Consider the following 15,564-nt stretch of genomic DNA (forward strand, 5'->3'; position numbering starts at 1 on the left):
GTGCACTTAGTTGTGCCGGCTTTTATCTTTATCTGAGACTTGCCTTTTTATTGTACATCCAACATCAGTTAAATCTCCCTCAAATTAGAGGTGCCCTGTAGAGAAGCAGAAATTAGGTCTTGTTTGGTTTGCTTGCAACAGTGTTTGATTTCTATGTCTAAATTGTGTCTAAAGTCCACAGTTTGAAGCACTGGTGAAACTCTTTCTTGAAACAAACCACCTCTCCTTTCCTCTCATCCTTGCTCTTCTCTTCTCCCCTTTCTCTCTTTTCAACAGCTGGTCAATGACAGTGTCTTGTATCTAACTTAATATTTTTTTTCAGGCAGAATGATGAGAACAGACACAATTATGATGTTATTTCATTAGAGCCACTCCACCCATCTGGTCTTTTCTGAGTGAACGTGTCATATTACTGCTCGTCAGGATGAAGGTGAAGTCGAAAATGTAGAAAAGCTCTTTAGTTTGTGATCTGTTTAAGGTCCACGGTCATTTTTTTACATCTTGTGTAAGAGGGTGTTTCTTAGCAATATTTAATACCGGTATTTCCTTAGTTACTGTTTAAGTAAGTCCATTTACACTATAAGCTTTCCCAATGCATTGGGAGGTTCGGGTTTACACAACAAGCCAGTCAACACAAAACAGTGATTGTTAGCTTCAAGTACTGTCTTTTGGGAGACCAGGACTGACGGAGCACCATTGCACCTCTCCCATCTTCAGTTTCTATTGTTTCCTTTCTTACCTGGGTCCCTCTCGTGTAAGGATGTTCTGAATGAATAGGCAGGTCTGAATGGTCTCATGCAGGTCTGAATGGTCTCATGGACTAAGGAGCCCTTGCTTTAGCCATGTTCTTTTGCTTGCATTGTTCATTGATCATAAAATGTGGGTAACAGTACCTCCATCTCAAACGACATGATTTAGTGCTGGCATGAGAGTTTAGAGATTACTGAGGCACACAAAGTTATGTGTAGAAGATACACATTAATCCTGATATCTCAACCTTTGTGCCTGAAATAGTGACGACTACCTTTGTCTTTGATTGGCCCTTCTGTCATCCTATGGCAAGCCTGGATGAAGCAGTTTGTAGCCTGTCAGTGAATTCCAGGTGAACAGCAGGAGCTCCAGCATGTGTAGCCTGATCCCTAACATCCAGACAGAGGGTCAAGTGTTCTAGTTAGTTGAGTGCAACTCTAGACGTGGTCTCCTGTCCGCACCTTTGTCTCTGGTGACCATGCCTTGGCACAAGTTGACCAACTAGAGCACTGTGCTCAGCATGCTCTTCCTTTTCTCTTTGTGATTCTTTTTTCCCTGAGAAATGTCAGCGTATTTTTTACATAACCCCCTGGGAGAGAGGGTACAAAATGACTCGATGTGTTCATTTGTTTGGTAACACCCACCAGTACAATCACAGTAGATTCAGAAAAAAAGCATTATCCAAAAGATTGTTGTGTTCGACTCTATTATATTATATTGAACATTCATCAATACCTTTTTCCCCCCCAGCCAGGTTCATGACTGTACTGATATCATAGCATGCACTTTTTTGAGTTGGCCTTTTAACACATACAACCTGTCTGGACAGGTAGACCTATCGAACCCTTTACTTCTCCAACTGCTAGAAGTCCCAAAGACACGAGACCTCGACCTCCTCCAGAGACATCAATTAGGAACCATTTTGTTGGGGGAATTAGACAAGTTGTCAATAGAGCAGGTCTCCAGGAGGTCTCCGGCGACACTCATATTTCCCTGACTCGACATGTCAGCTGCTGAGGGGTAGTAGAGGCTCACAATGCTGCCTTTCTTCTCCAGCAAGACTCCCTGTAGTCAGGCTCACTTAGTACCTGTACGCTAAATTGAGTTGTACAGTATCCATGGCAAAGACGGATGATGAAAACGTTTTTTTGGATGAAAATGCCCTAGAGCTGAATATTAGCTAGAAAAAAAGCTGAAAGAAATGTGTGTACTTTTTGTTACTTTCAACGTGACGGAACGTTTATGTAAGGAGTAAAACTATTAACAGGGCAAATTACACACCCACAACATTTAGCCCATCTCACTCAGAAATCCTTCAACACAGATGAGATTATGTATGAGCCATTTAATTATGGTTTTGCTGTTCAGAAACTATGACAGGAGAGATTATAGTGTCACACAGCTTAGTCTTATTTGCTACTGGCAAGCCTATTTGGTTTCCAGAAACATCCATTTACTCTCAGGATTTTCGCTTTTTTGTGCGAGGATTGGCAGTATCTTGCCATTCAGACAAAATGTAAACATTCCTTGAAAGTAATGCAGCATATTCCAGTTTATGAGAAGGACGGGCCTGAATTCCCCTTGATATCATTGTTGCTTAATCTTCATTGGGAACTGCAGGGCACGCACTGTCTGGCAGAGGTGAGTCACAAGACAAAGGAAAAACTCCCTGAGAGGCCCCCCTTAGAATCCAAGGGCATGTTGGGATTGTGGGTCTGAAAAGGTTGTGGTGGAAGAGGAATCCTGGTAAGAGAGAGTTGAATCTTGAGAAAATGCCAGATCTGGCAGCTTGTCTCAGAGCCTGGTGAGTAAGGTCTGCCTATTGTCTGCCTGGATGGCTGTGGGAAAACATAAAATGAGAAGGAAAATATTGCGGTAAACCAAACCTTAAATAAAGATAGTCATAATATTCTCCCAAATCAGATTGCAGCATTTGCTTCGACATGCTGGCGTTTTTTTCTTTTTCTATGACGTTATTTTCAAAATAAGTATTTTCGTAGTCACAGTAAATGGAAAGAAAGAAATTTGCTGTATGTTTCGCATTTTGCATTAAGTCCGAACCTCCGTAAAGCATTGATCGACATGTCCGTCAGAACAAGAGGATTGAGAGTGGTGACGTTTCCAGAACAGTTTTCTGATGTCTTTGTTCTTTTGCTGTTAGAAGGCATCCAGCTGCCAGCCTCCAGTCCACTTCTCTGCTAATGGGAGTTCCAGGATGAGTGTGTGCGTGTGTGTGTGTTTAGGTCACTCAGTGACCCTTGTCCAGCTTTCATCAGGCTGATTACAGGCAAGTGTTACCTGCTGGGAGATCTACAAGTCTGTGATGCCACCTGAGCTCCTGCTCCAGTGAAGTGGTGACCCTGTGCAGAAACAAGTGATCCTTCTCATAGAGGTATCTCACACACAACAGTTTCTCACGCACAACTATGACTCAAAACGAAATAGGTGTTTGTCCAAATCAAAATAATCATTCCCCATACATAGACAAAGAAAAGAAAATGCACACAAAAAACTCCCACATTGCACATATTAAACCAATTATACCAACACATCCTGGTTTGAAGGAATTGGGGATTCTGTCTGGCATATGGCGGCTGGAACAATTCGATCATTGGAAGGGCTTAAAGCCTACATTTAGATCAGCAGAGGCCAGCCGTGGTTTTGTAAAACTGATATACAGTAATAGGGGCCATTTTCTTACAAACCTTATGTTTCTGTCTAGGTTACGGAAATGTCCCCTGAGAAACACACTGTCAATTTAACTGCGTTGTAATGTGTTTATATCGTTTGTGCACATGACAGCCATTGTTGACAGCCGTAGCCTATTGGTCGGGGAATTTGACTGGAAACACCACCACAGCATTTTTGTTAATTCCCACTCCATGTCAGTCAACCCTCTGTGTTCTGTCACAGGATACTGAATGCTACAAAACACTCAAGATGAATCTGACTGCAGAAATGCCATGGTCACATTTAGATCTCATGCACTAAATACTTCTCCACAAAGTAATGCTGATTTAAGTATGGGACAAACAGTTTTTGTATAGGAATTCACTCGGATGCCTGGACAACAGGTTGCCGGGACAACCCTTTCTATGTACCTTTCTACCTCAGAGGAGGCCTCGGATACTCATGACATCAGAGTCCTCAAGGGCCCTTTTCCCCTCTCCACATCAACCTGGCAAAAGCGCTCTCTCCTTCTCTATTGGAGATGAAGGTTGAAGTTGAGTTCACTGTATTTCTATACACTCTCATGCAAATGCCTCACCCGCTAGATCGTCTGCAAACACATGTTTTTGTGTTGAGCTGGAGAGTCTGACTTCCTTGATCATCACAGAGCAGCCTGTGTGGGAAAGACCTGGACTGTCCTTGGCCCTCTGTGATTACGTAAGGCTTTCTCAGCAAGGACAAGATAAGATACAGTGATGTGTGGGACTACTATTCCGATAGCCATGAGAAACCTCCCCATCCGAGAGAGAGAGAGAGAGAGAGAGAGAGAGAGAGAGAGAGAGAGAGAGAGGGACAGAGAGAGAGAGAGAGAGAGAGAGAGAGAGAGAGAGAGAGAGAGAGAGAGAGAGAGAGAGAGAGAGAGAGAGAGAGAGAGGAGAGAGAGAGGGACAGAGAGAGAGAGAGAGAGAGAGAGAGAGAGAGAGAGAGAGAGAGAGAGAGAGAGAGAAAGAGAGAGAGAGAGAGAGAGAGAGAGAGAGAGAGAGGAGAGAGGAGAGAGAGAGAGAGAGAGAGAGAGAGAGGAGACAGAGACAGAGACAGAGAGAGAGAGAGAGAGAGAGAGAGAGAGAGAGAGAGAGAGAGAGGAGAGAAGAGAGAGAGAGAGAGAGAGAGAAAGGGGTGACTGAGGCTGTTCTTATCCAGTCAATACTCTTCCAGATGGCAGAATGTCTGAGAGTGATAGATCAGGTTTAATCAACAACAAGCAACATTGGCTGAAGGATGGGAACGAGAGGGAACATGACCTGTTGCCTTGGGCCTCAAGAGAGTTTGGTGCTCAGTTTTAACTGTGTGCAGCACGCCCATTTGGTAGCTCTCTTTTACTTGGAGGCTGCCAAGGTCAGACTTTTCACTGGTATTTCGATGTAGCTCTTGTTGAAGTGTTTTCCGCCAGACTTTCTCTGTCAGGTCAGTGTGTTTTTGTCTGTACTCACTTTGATCTGAGACTGGAAAGCATGTGTAGGAATGCTGGTTCTTCTAGAGTTTCAAAGCGGAGAAATGCCCTCTGGATGCGCAGCCTCCTCAACTGGGTGATCATGTTTACCTGTCAGAAAACCAGACTGTAAGGACTTGGGATTTTTCCATTTGGAAAATAACACACAGTAACAGGGAGCCGAGACATGACTTAATAAATACAAATATCTATATGCCTATGTTTTAAAGTATTTAAAAAAATATATGTTTCAAATGTATTCAGAATAAGACTTTTGTTGAATACAATGTGTCGTCTAGCTTGATGTTAACCACAATGCCTTCATTCCAAGGCGGCCGATATTTTTTCAGACCTCCATAAGAGCTGAAAGCACGGCCTTTGAAGTGATTATCCAGGCTTTGAAATCCTGTATCCTCAACAGGGCTTTGTTTTTATCTTGAGTAAAGCCCACATGTGTATTTGACATCTTTAACCGTATCATTTTCACTTCTGTACTGCAGAGACCAACAAGATTATAACGTCACTTAGATGTGCATGCTGATACTTTTGTGGAAACTCTAACATTTCAATAAAGGCATGGTTACATACAGAACAAATACGACCCAACACAGATTTTGCATAACGACATTGCTTCTGTATTTCCTCCTATTCCGGCAGACAGTTGCTGGTCTTGTACAGTACACAGTCTCTTCTGTCATCTCCTGTTACTGTACTGTAGGTGAGAAGGGTTTACAGTGTTTGACTATGACATAGAGGGCCTCAATGCACGAGCCTGCATGCCCAAGTAAACACAGACTGCTTTAGCTAAGGATAGGCACATGTGACAGGGATTAAATGATCATAGATCACCTTCCCATCAGGCCTAGTTCTGAATCTCTGCGTCATCAGGATACTGTATGCATTTCAAGTCAAGTGATTTATTAATCATGTGCCCAGTGTAACACAAGGTCATCCTGAACAATGAGATACTTGTGACATGGCAAGCAACAACTATGTAGTAGACCTAAACATGTATTTGAAGCACTAGCAGAATTTTTGTTTTTACATTATTAGAGCTGAGTGTTTTTATTGTTTGTTGAAGGTGCTTTGTGATTTATTCATGTAAATGTTCAATTAAAACAGCAGCTGCTGTTTCTACAAATGCTCAGAATCAGCAAACAGCTGCTCTCCTCAAGATATTCTACAGAGACTGCAGAGTAACTGTCCACTACACAGTGCGTTTGTTCTGTGAGTGAAACAAGACGGTTAATGGATTTTGTCACACATTTGGGGGACCTCGCGTGTAATGCATTACAAAATGAATCATTTCATGAGGTGAGAATGCAAGTCAGTGCATCCCCTACACCAGTTTAAATATCCAAGTCCCCTCTCAACACTGTTTGCCTGGAGAGAACTTCATCAGAGCCAGAGGTGGATTGTGTTCACATCAAAGACCAGGTGTGTAATTACAGTCATAGAGAGGTGCCAAAGGCCTTAATTCAACCTCCATCACTGTTTTCTTCCCTTTTATTCATTCCCCCTCTCTTTCTTTCTTTCTTTCTTTCTTTCTTTCTTTCTTTCTTTCTTTCTTTCTTTCTTTCTTTCTTTCTCCTCCTGTCCCTCTCTCTCTATTTCACATTTACTTCCACGCATTCTCTTCTCTGCATTTATCCGGAAGATACCTCTGCCTCCGTTTCTCTCTCCCTCTATTTTACTCAAAATTGCTTCTACCAACCCTCGCACTCTCTCTCTCTCTCTTTCTATCACCCTTTTCCTCTTTCTCGCTCTGAAATTGCAGGGTTTAAGCCAAACCGCCTGGCAGTCACCCAGCTTTGTCAGCGCGTCAGGTGGACTCTGTCCCACCCCCCAGCCGAGCCCCCCGAGTGCATTTCGCCCCGGTGAGAATGACCCACGCTCAGAGCAGATCACAGCCCTCTCACACAGCCCTCAGCCCTGCTCACAGCAAAAAGCATGGATTAGGCCTGAGGCCCGCACACTGAGGTGATGTTACTGCACAAGCCCGGGGCTTTAACACTTGACCTCCCACCGAGCCCTGCTGGAGGGATGTCGTGTAGATGGGTGTGTGGTTTGTGTCTCTGGGGGGTCAGGGTTCACGCGTCATCGTTCTTCCTTACAGGATTGGTCTGTGTCTGCTCTGACTACCCCACAGATAAGAGGAACATGCAGAGTGGAAACATAACTTGTTAGCTTGGAGCAGGGGACAGGGACGACATGCTTTTTGTCTTGTCATTACTGTTCTAGACTTTACTGGGATGATGTATCTTGTCATATTGCTTTTGATTGTGTATCTGAGTTTACAACAAACCTTAATACTACGCTTCAGTAAAAAGCCCTGGTCCTAACATGATTTGGTCTGTCTGACTGGTTAATCAGCAAGCTATATTAATCTCATCCTACATTAAACTCAGTCTTCCGTGTCATCATCATCTACCAACTCATGGCTATGGTACAGTAGGTAAAGCAAGGGGATTGTTCAAACTGTCCATAACGCTGTACATTTTTATTTGCGCATGTTTTTACAGGTTTCCTAAAGCAAATACAATTTGAAAATCTTTTGAGATGGCATTCGTATTAATACCGTGATTGTTATAGTTTCCTCATTAAATCTTCCTTGATCAAATACAGCAGTTATCCAACTTGTTTTGATAGCATGTTCTTAGCTTTACATAATACATCATTGAGATCCAGGTTGAAGTTGGCAAACAAACCTGGAAGAAAGCTAAATGAAATCAGTAATATCAAAGTAAACCCAGTAAATTACCACTGGATGCCTGACATTAGAGACTTTGTCTCTCCCTTGGGGTTCAAATGTATCTGTCATGCTGTAAGAGATTTAGCCTCTCTGTCATCGTGGTCTTACCTCTTAACAAACGGAATCCCTTTAGTTTACACAGTTCTTCATTTTGAAAACAACTAATGGTGTAAGTCTGTGAAAGGGTCAAATAGTCACATCATAAAAGGCAAAGACTTGTTCCCCCATGTCGAGCACCAGGCAAACAAACACAAGCCTGTTATTTATGTATAATGTCAGTAAGGTAAAATACACATTTGGAAACAGAAAATAGCTCCTATAGACAAGTGCTCTATCTGTGAAGGCCCTCCAGCCTCATCTGAACCCATTTGTAACAGATTACCATGTAACAGATTACCATGTAACAGATTACCATGTAACAGATTACCATATAACTGATTACCATGTGAGAGGGAGGGCAGTTAGATAGCACAGTCTGTTCAGATTCTGTGGCATCCATGTGTAGTTTCCATGCATACATCTCTCCCGTCGGAAATGTTTGCTCTGTATAGGGCGGGGTGGCTTGGCTCTTAGTCACTGTGACAAGTTTGTAATGACAAACTATGCTCGTGTAAATACACTCAATTCAAAAGCTCGATGTGCCAACATTGGGACCCGGTATTGCCTATACGTTAAAAGAAAAGATACTCAACTCTCCGCATTACAACGGCATGACCAATCAGACACTACAAATTGAATTAGCGGCGCTGTTCATTCAGGCGAACTGACAACAGGCTTCAGTAACGCACAGTGTGAACTGGGGCTGCTTCCTGACACCAGCCAAGATCTGGTCTCCACTTCCCTGGCTGTCGCCGAGTGCTGCTGGGATGTGTGTGTCTGTGGTGGGCTCCACAAGGGGCCCAGCGCTGTTTGATTGAGGAGGGAGGAACTGGCTGCAAAAGTGAGGGCCCATGTAGAGCTGGTACACAGCAGGCCCTTCCTCTCCACTACATTCAACCATCCATCAACAACACAGCAACCAGGCCTTTCACTTACAAACAGACATCAGATGTTGCCTCATGTCAAACTCTGTTAATATTCCAAGTTAGTAATATGCAAGTAACCATGCTGCATTGTGAAGTGTGTGCAAAGTTGCGAAATGAGAGAAACTCGTTATACATTCCATAGAATGCAAGTAAATGTACAGTACACGCGGATTACCACACACTATCGGTCCAGTTGTTTGAGAAACCCACACAAAAACTGTTTTTTTAAGTCTCTCTCTCAGAGTGTGCCCATCAGATATCTCATGCCTTGTCTCTCACTTCCTATCTCACATACCTGCATTCTCTCAAAGACAGAGCCTTCTAATGGATAGTTAGAGATATCACCCCAAAAAGCCATAGTAAGATAAACAACCTAAAGAAGCTTAGGGAGAAGACACGACATTCTTATGTTTGGAAGGAAGCAGAAAGATGTGGGTTGGACGTGTGTTCACTTGAATAAACAGACGGGGCTCGGCGTTAGAGAACAAAGCCCCTATTCGCTCCCAGCAGCCTCTCTAAGACGAAGCTTCAGGATTGTAGCAGAGGTGGTTAGAGGAACTGGGGTCTGGGCCTGGGGAGGGATTCATTTGACTCTCGCGTGACCTGGTCTCAGCCATCGGAAAACAAGCTATGCATTTACTGTAGTTGGGCCTCCGGAAATTTGACATTGCCTGAGAATGCAACACCTACGTATTAAACTTGACTAAGCTCTGTGGGCAGTGGGAGGGTTAGGGGGGTATTGCACTATTCATACACACACCTCCGGCATGATGAGGTGGGAGTCTGGGGACCAAACAGGCATGTCATATCCTTGCTGTGAGCTAAGAGCCAGGCCCCGGTCCTTCACACCCAGGAGCAGCTGGGTCTCAGATCCACCATCCATTGTGAAAACCCCCCAACAATACATCAGGAGCAAGATAGCGAGAGCCTGAGAGGTAGTGTGGGGGGCGGGGGGTGGGGGGGCAGGGGTGTCTCAGAATGGGCACCCGGCTCCCAGCCCTGAGAGGGCCTGGCATGGCTCTCTGAGCACTTGGCTCTCCTGGCTCCTGACCTCCCAAACAAGTAGCGCACACACTTCAGCTCAGTTGTTTTTTTTTCTCATGGCTGCTCAAGAGCTTTCAGCCAGAGGAAGCCTTTATGAGGCAACGAGTGCTGTGGCAGCCGGGCTCCGGTCTGTCATCTGTAGGTAGTATTTGGCCTCCCATTGTCCACTGGCCGGGCCCATCTGTGGGAGGCAGAGGGCCCTGATTTACAACCTTTGTTACACGGCTGCAGAAGCATTGTCGTTTTACGTTCCAGCGTGGGAACACTTAAATAGGGAGAACCTCCTCCGGAAAGGGCAGATCTTAATTGCTTGTTCGAATGATGCAGCCTTAATGAGGACAAATTCACACGGTACTCACACTCTCTAACTTAGCATTATGCCCAAATCATGTTGAGAGTTGGGAGGTTTGTGGAGGCTTTGTGGTTGAACTGTCCTGCTATCATCTGGGTAGGTGTGGGGCTGTTGTAGCTCCTTGTGAGTGTGAGGCGCATGATACGAACTGGCCTCACGTGTGTGAGATGACTTTTACAGACTCTGACCTGTGAGTTTCCACATCTTTACTAGGCAGTGGGTGTGTGTCTCTATGCTCTCTGACACAAAAGAGTTCAAATATGCCCCTGCTGCCGTAGAAGAGGAAAGCTTGTGTTTAGCTGTAACTTCAGAGACACGCTACGTGTTCAGTCTGTCTTAAAGCGTAGTCGAGTCCTTTCAAACCCTCCCCCTTGAAGGGTGAATGTTACATAATATTCATACCACACATGGTATGATCCACACTGTATGTGGGGTCAGGACCTCTCATCTTCAGGCAGGGTTTGTTTCTCTAATGAACAATTCACACGTTTATGCAGTATTTTCATACGTAATAATCGGGTGTAATTCTAGTGCAGCTGTTGGTGCCTCTTGGATGGTGGAAGGTCAGGGGTCAGAGCTGTGTCTAAAGGTCAAGCTTGTCACTGAAGTGGTAAATGGGGATATGGAGTTCTCTGTGTGAGTTCACCAAACCAGGATTTTTCAAAAGTTATTCAAACCAGTGAACTGTGCTTATGGCTGGGGTCCTTTCCTCTCATTTGTATGACTAGCCTAGCGGTTGCATAGAAATCCGTGTTTTCCTTGGTAAGTACTTGTAGCTCGTTACTCACTAACACTCTTTTCAAGGTATGTTGAAAATCCCTGGTATTTACATTCTAATTAGCATGTCAGTGTGGTCGGTCTAAGGCTCTTTAAGATAGCCTCAAGCTTGTTGCTCAGTTTGAGAGAATGGTGGCTAATGAGTTCACAACCTTGTGCGGGCTGTTGTGCATTCATGGCTGTTCTAAGAACCACAGTGTTTGTGTGTTGTGAAGTATTGTGTGGGGTTAGGGTGAATGTGACGGATCAAATCTGATTATACTGAACTCCCTAGGCGCTGTTCCTCTTTTGTTTGTGTGAACTTGCTGGGGGCTTTGCTTGGAGAGATGCTGCAGTGTTGTCACTGATTTCACATCTGTCATCTCCAGAGCCTTATGTCTAGACACACATCAACAAACCTAACAGGAGACTTGGTGATGTCACTGTCATTTAAAATACAGTTATCTAACTGTATATCTACATATGTCCAACTCGTGTTTTTAAAGATACACTTTCATATTGAAACAGTCTCAAATTATCTGAATTTTGATTTAACTAGCATTCATGAGTTCCATTTAAAGGGAGAAGCCTTTGTCGACTCATCCTGTGGCTGCATTATCTCCCGCCCAGCAGGTAAAGGAATCACTCCCTTTACCCAAACAATTAGATGAGACTCAGGATGTCTGATATGGCAAGAATGGCTTATTGTGTCTGTGTGGTATTCCCTCATACAAACAGACCTGGTTGTTTTGGTGCAAGATAAGACCCTGGTGGAGAGGAGCCTCTGATCAGGGCCACAGTACTGCCTCAAAGGCAAGCCGAAGTGACTGAGAGGGCCTGTGGAGGATGAGACCACGAAGGTGTCACTGAGGGTCACAGTGTCACCTCTCATTACCGAGTCTTTATCTGGCCATGAAGCCCTTTCTGTTGTAACTGCTTGCACTCACTATAGGTGGTTTTAATTGTTTTACAGTCCTACAAGCCAATAGGGTTGAGCTCCAGTTATATGAGGTTCTTTATTGGTTCGAGACCCACTCTTTAGACACGGTCTGTGTTTATAATTGAGAAACAACAGTTTCTCGGGATTAACTATCTTGAATGCTGACATTTTCGTGATAACAAGGTTGAAAACTGAATTTGGAACATGACCAAAATGAAAATAAAAAAGCTCAAGGGGTGTACTTTTCTGATGTAATAAGGATTACGCAATTGTCTCATGTTTCCCATGTACAGTGTGGAAAGCTTTGGTTAACAACTGCACCTGGTCAAAAAGGTTGCTAAGCCTGTAGGGAATTTGCACTTCTGACCTCTCCACAATAGCCCTAAAATCACCTATACGCAAAGAATTGTCCGACTGTGGTCCATTCAGAGCTCAGTGTTGATTGCTGATCAGATCAAAGAGTGTCAGGATTCTGAAGTGGAAAATGTTTAATTACTGTCATAATTCACAGTATGCCCCAAGATAAATTATAATTGTACTACTTGACATAGTGTCTTCCTTCTGTGGGAACTTGCCTTAAGCGTACATCGTATGCTTCCATTGTAAGCATGTGCACACATCAAGCATTTAATTATTCTCAGTCATATTCCACAAATGCTTCTCATATTTTTTTAAGTAAATCTAGGCTACACTGCTTGTGGCATACAGTACTATAATTACATCTGGTCTAAATTGGATGACACAACCAAAGATTGTTCAATTATGTTACAGATTCCATGACTGGTGATCACATTTTTGACTATAACATCAGTGTTTTAATGTGATTACAGTATGCCACATCCTCAGCGCTTGGCTCCTATTTCAACCTTGTGTGTACATTTTGTGTGTGCTTAAGACGCTGAAAGAATGTGTCCTACAAAATTGTAGCAACACGATCCTTCCCTATTGTTGGTGAAACTACACTTTCCCCATTAAGTGATAAACAGAAGGACTGCAGTGATTGTTCAGGTGTAAGATCTGGTGAGTTTCGCCCAAGGCTGACTCCATTTACTTTTATTGAGAAGAAGATCATTCTGCAAGCTTCAAAAACACCCGGACGTTTCAATGTGTAACTGATACGAAGCGCATCCATTAAATCTACTGTTGTGCTTGATAAGAAAGTACCTCGTTGGAGGATCTAAGCCTGCATGCTCATCTTCAGAAATGGCTACCAGCAGTGGTTTTTCACCTGTGGGTGTGGCCCCTTTGTCCCTCCATGGATCTACTACTTGGTAGTAGATCCATGCAACCAAGTCTTTCTTCACTCACAACAGCCTCCATGGACAATGTCTCTGAAGAGAGAAGCCAAAGGTCAACCCAGAGCATCAGAAAGGCATTTGGATGAGATGGGCAGGCAATGAGAAATAATGTTGTAGGACAACCTTTTAGTACAGAGTTCGTTTTTTTTTGTATGACTTGCCACGAGTCGAACTCTGGCATCCTTCTTCACAGACATCGTGGAAGCTTCTAGAACGAAAGTGCGTGTCCATGGAGGCAGGGAATACTTTTGTTATTTTCTGCAAGTAAGAGTATTTTACCCTGCTAGTAGGGAATAGCCATAGTAGCTGTACCCTTTAGCCCTGCTGCACACATCAAAGAAGCCTGTGTCATCGGGTGAGCTGGACCAAGAGGCCTACAAGCTGTCTAAAGTGTTCACACACAACCACTGGCACGTGTTGCAGCGTTAAAATCCAGTCATGCCCATAATTCTAATCTGTAGTATTTCAATAATCCAGTAAGCATCTCGTTAGTAGATGACTGTTATTCTACAGGAATTTCTACCTTGCCAGGTCACTACAGGGCAAATGATTGATTTAGAAAAGTACAACCTGTTTGATTTAGCATGCCTAGGTTGCTTGTTTCCCCGTGGCCTGGGTGTAGATGTAAACCACGCAGGTGTATTATCTCCTACTGGCAGAGATATTCTCAAACCGGATCAGACATACATTGTGTGAACGCAGACAAAACATCCAGAGTTGTCCATTTTGGAAAAGGAGTGCGTACGTGACCTTACTGATCTGCCTTTCTTCATGTCAGAGGATGAGCGGCAGGATTCTCCTAAAACAAGAGCAAGCAACCAAAGGGCCAGGGGTAGAGAATCATTTCTAACCACAGGATTGAGAGAACTAGATTTAACTCTTCTTTCAGCTCACGGCTCCAGTGTCTTGTTTGCTTTTCAGCACAGTGGCTGTTATGCAGGAAATGTATAATCTTAAGGGTCTCAACAGTTCAAATACAGGCTGATCAATGCTACAGCACACGGCCGCACAGTGACTTAGTGGGGCCCAATGCAGAGTATTTATCTCAGATTAGATTAATTCAGGACAAGATTAACATAAAAAAAACACTGAATGAAAGCTAAAAGAGGAGAGTTTCAAACTGAAAATATTAGAGTTTTCTCTGCAGATTTGTGTATCAAGCCTCGAGGCTACCAAATACAGTACTAGCCAAGTACAATTATATTTAATCAACATTATCAGATTAGCTCTAGACTCTGAGGTAAACTGGCTGGCGCTGGTTTGGTTGGCAGGTCACAGCTAGTTTGTTGTCCAATCTATCAAGTCCTCACAAATCATTCCTCCTCTCATTTACCTCAGAGGGAATTATGAGTCCTTCGCCCGAGACACAACTTCCAGCACCGCAAGTCCTCCTGCGCCCAACCCCTCCACCCTCCCTGCCTCCCCAGGCCATGCTTTTCACCAGCGTCCTGGTGGTGAGACTGGGGTTGGAAAGAGGCCCCTGGAGGCAGAGAAAGCCAAAGCAAGTGTTCAGCAATTCTCCCCCCAACAATGAATCACATGAAATGAGAAACTTTTTTGTCTTTGTTTTGATTGGACTTAACCTTGTTGTGGCTTGTTTGTGAGCTCCACGCTGTCAGCGCTTGGTGGTTGAGTAGACACACTCTCAAGTTAAAGTTTGTGTACCTTTCCAACTTTGAAGTAAAACAAAGGTGCATCAGTGTCTGCCAGTGTCTGAGGTTTAATTTATCAGTCTGGCTCTTATCTTCTCCCACACAGGAATTCACGGTCGCATAAGCATGTAGGTTACTCGAGTGGAATCCCCCCCGATTGGTTCATGTAGCCCATTGCTGGGGAGCAGTTGAACTGAGCTGCTGCTGGGGACAGCCAGGGTTGTGTTACCTTCTAAACTGGAGCCCTGCTAATTGCCCCCCAGGCAAGAAGCTGTGTTAAGCTGATTAATATGTAATATCATATTAGATACGTGAAACTATGAGTCATCCCAGCACATGGATTATCCTAGCTCGCAGCACGTCCTCATATGACTTCACACTGGCCAGTGATGTTCACAGTACCTTTGCCCTCTAGTACAAACCAACCAGAATATCCACAGATGACGGGACTAAATTGATGCGTAAAACTCTCCTTCCACATGGAGTCTCTGGTTTGTCCTGTTGAAATCACACAAGAATTCATTGACTGTGGCTTTGGTCTTTAGACGATAATGAATTATGCCTGAGGGCGATTGTCACGGCCACAGCCGTGCCCCCCTATTGTTTTTGGTTTTGCCCTGCCCTAGTGTTTCCCTGTCATTGTCGTCACCTGTCTCGTTCAGTTGTCGTTAGTTTCATTGTGTTCACCTGTGTCTTGTTTGTTTCTGTGTATTTAGGTTCCTGCTTTGTGTCCAGTCTTTGTCTTAGCATTACCCTTTGTCCCTGTGTGTACCCTGTCTGTTTCCCGTTTTGAGCATTAAACCCTTTGTTTTTGGACCATGCCTGCTGACTCTCCT

Source organism: Hypomesus transpacificus, chromosome 19 (genome assembly GCF_021917145.1).
Source record: "Hypomesus transpacificus isolate Combined female chromosome 19, fHypTra1, whole genome shotgun sequence".
In the NCBI taxonomy this organism is placed as follows: domain Eukaryota; kingdom Metazoa; phylum Chordata; class Actinopteri; order Osmeriformes; family Osmeridae; genus Hypomesus; species Hypomesus transpacificus.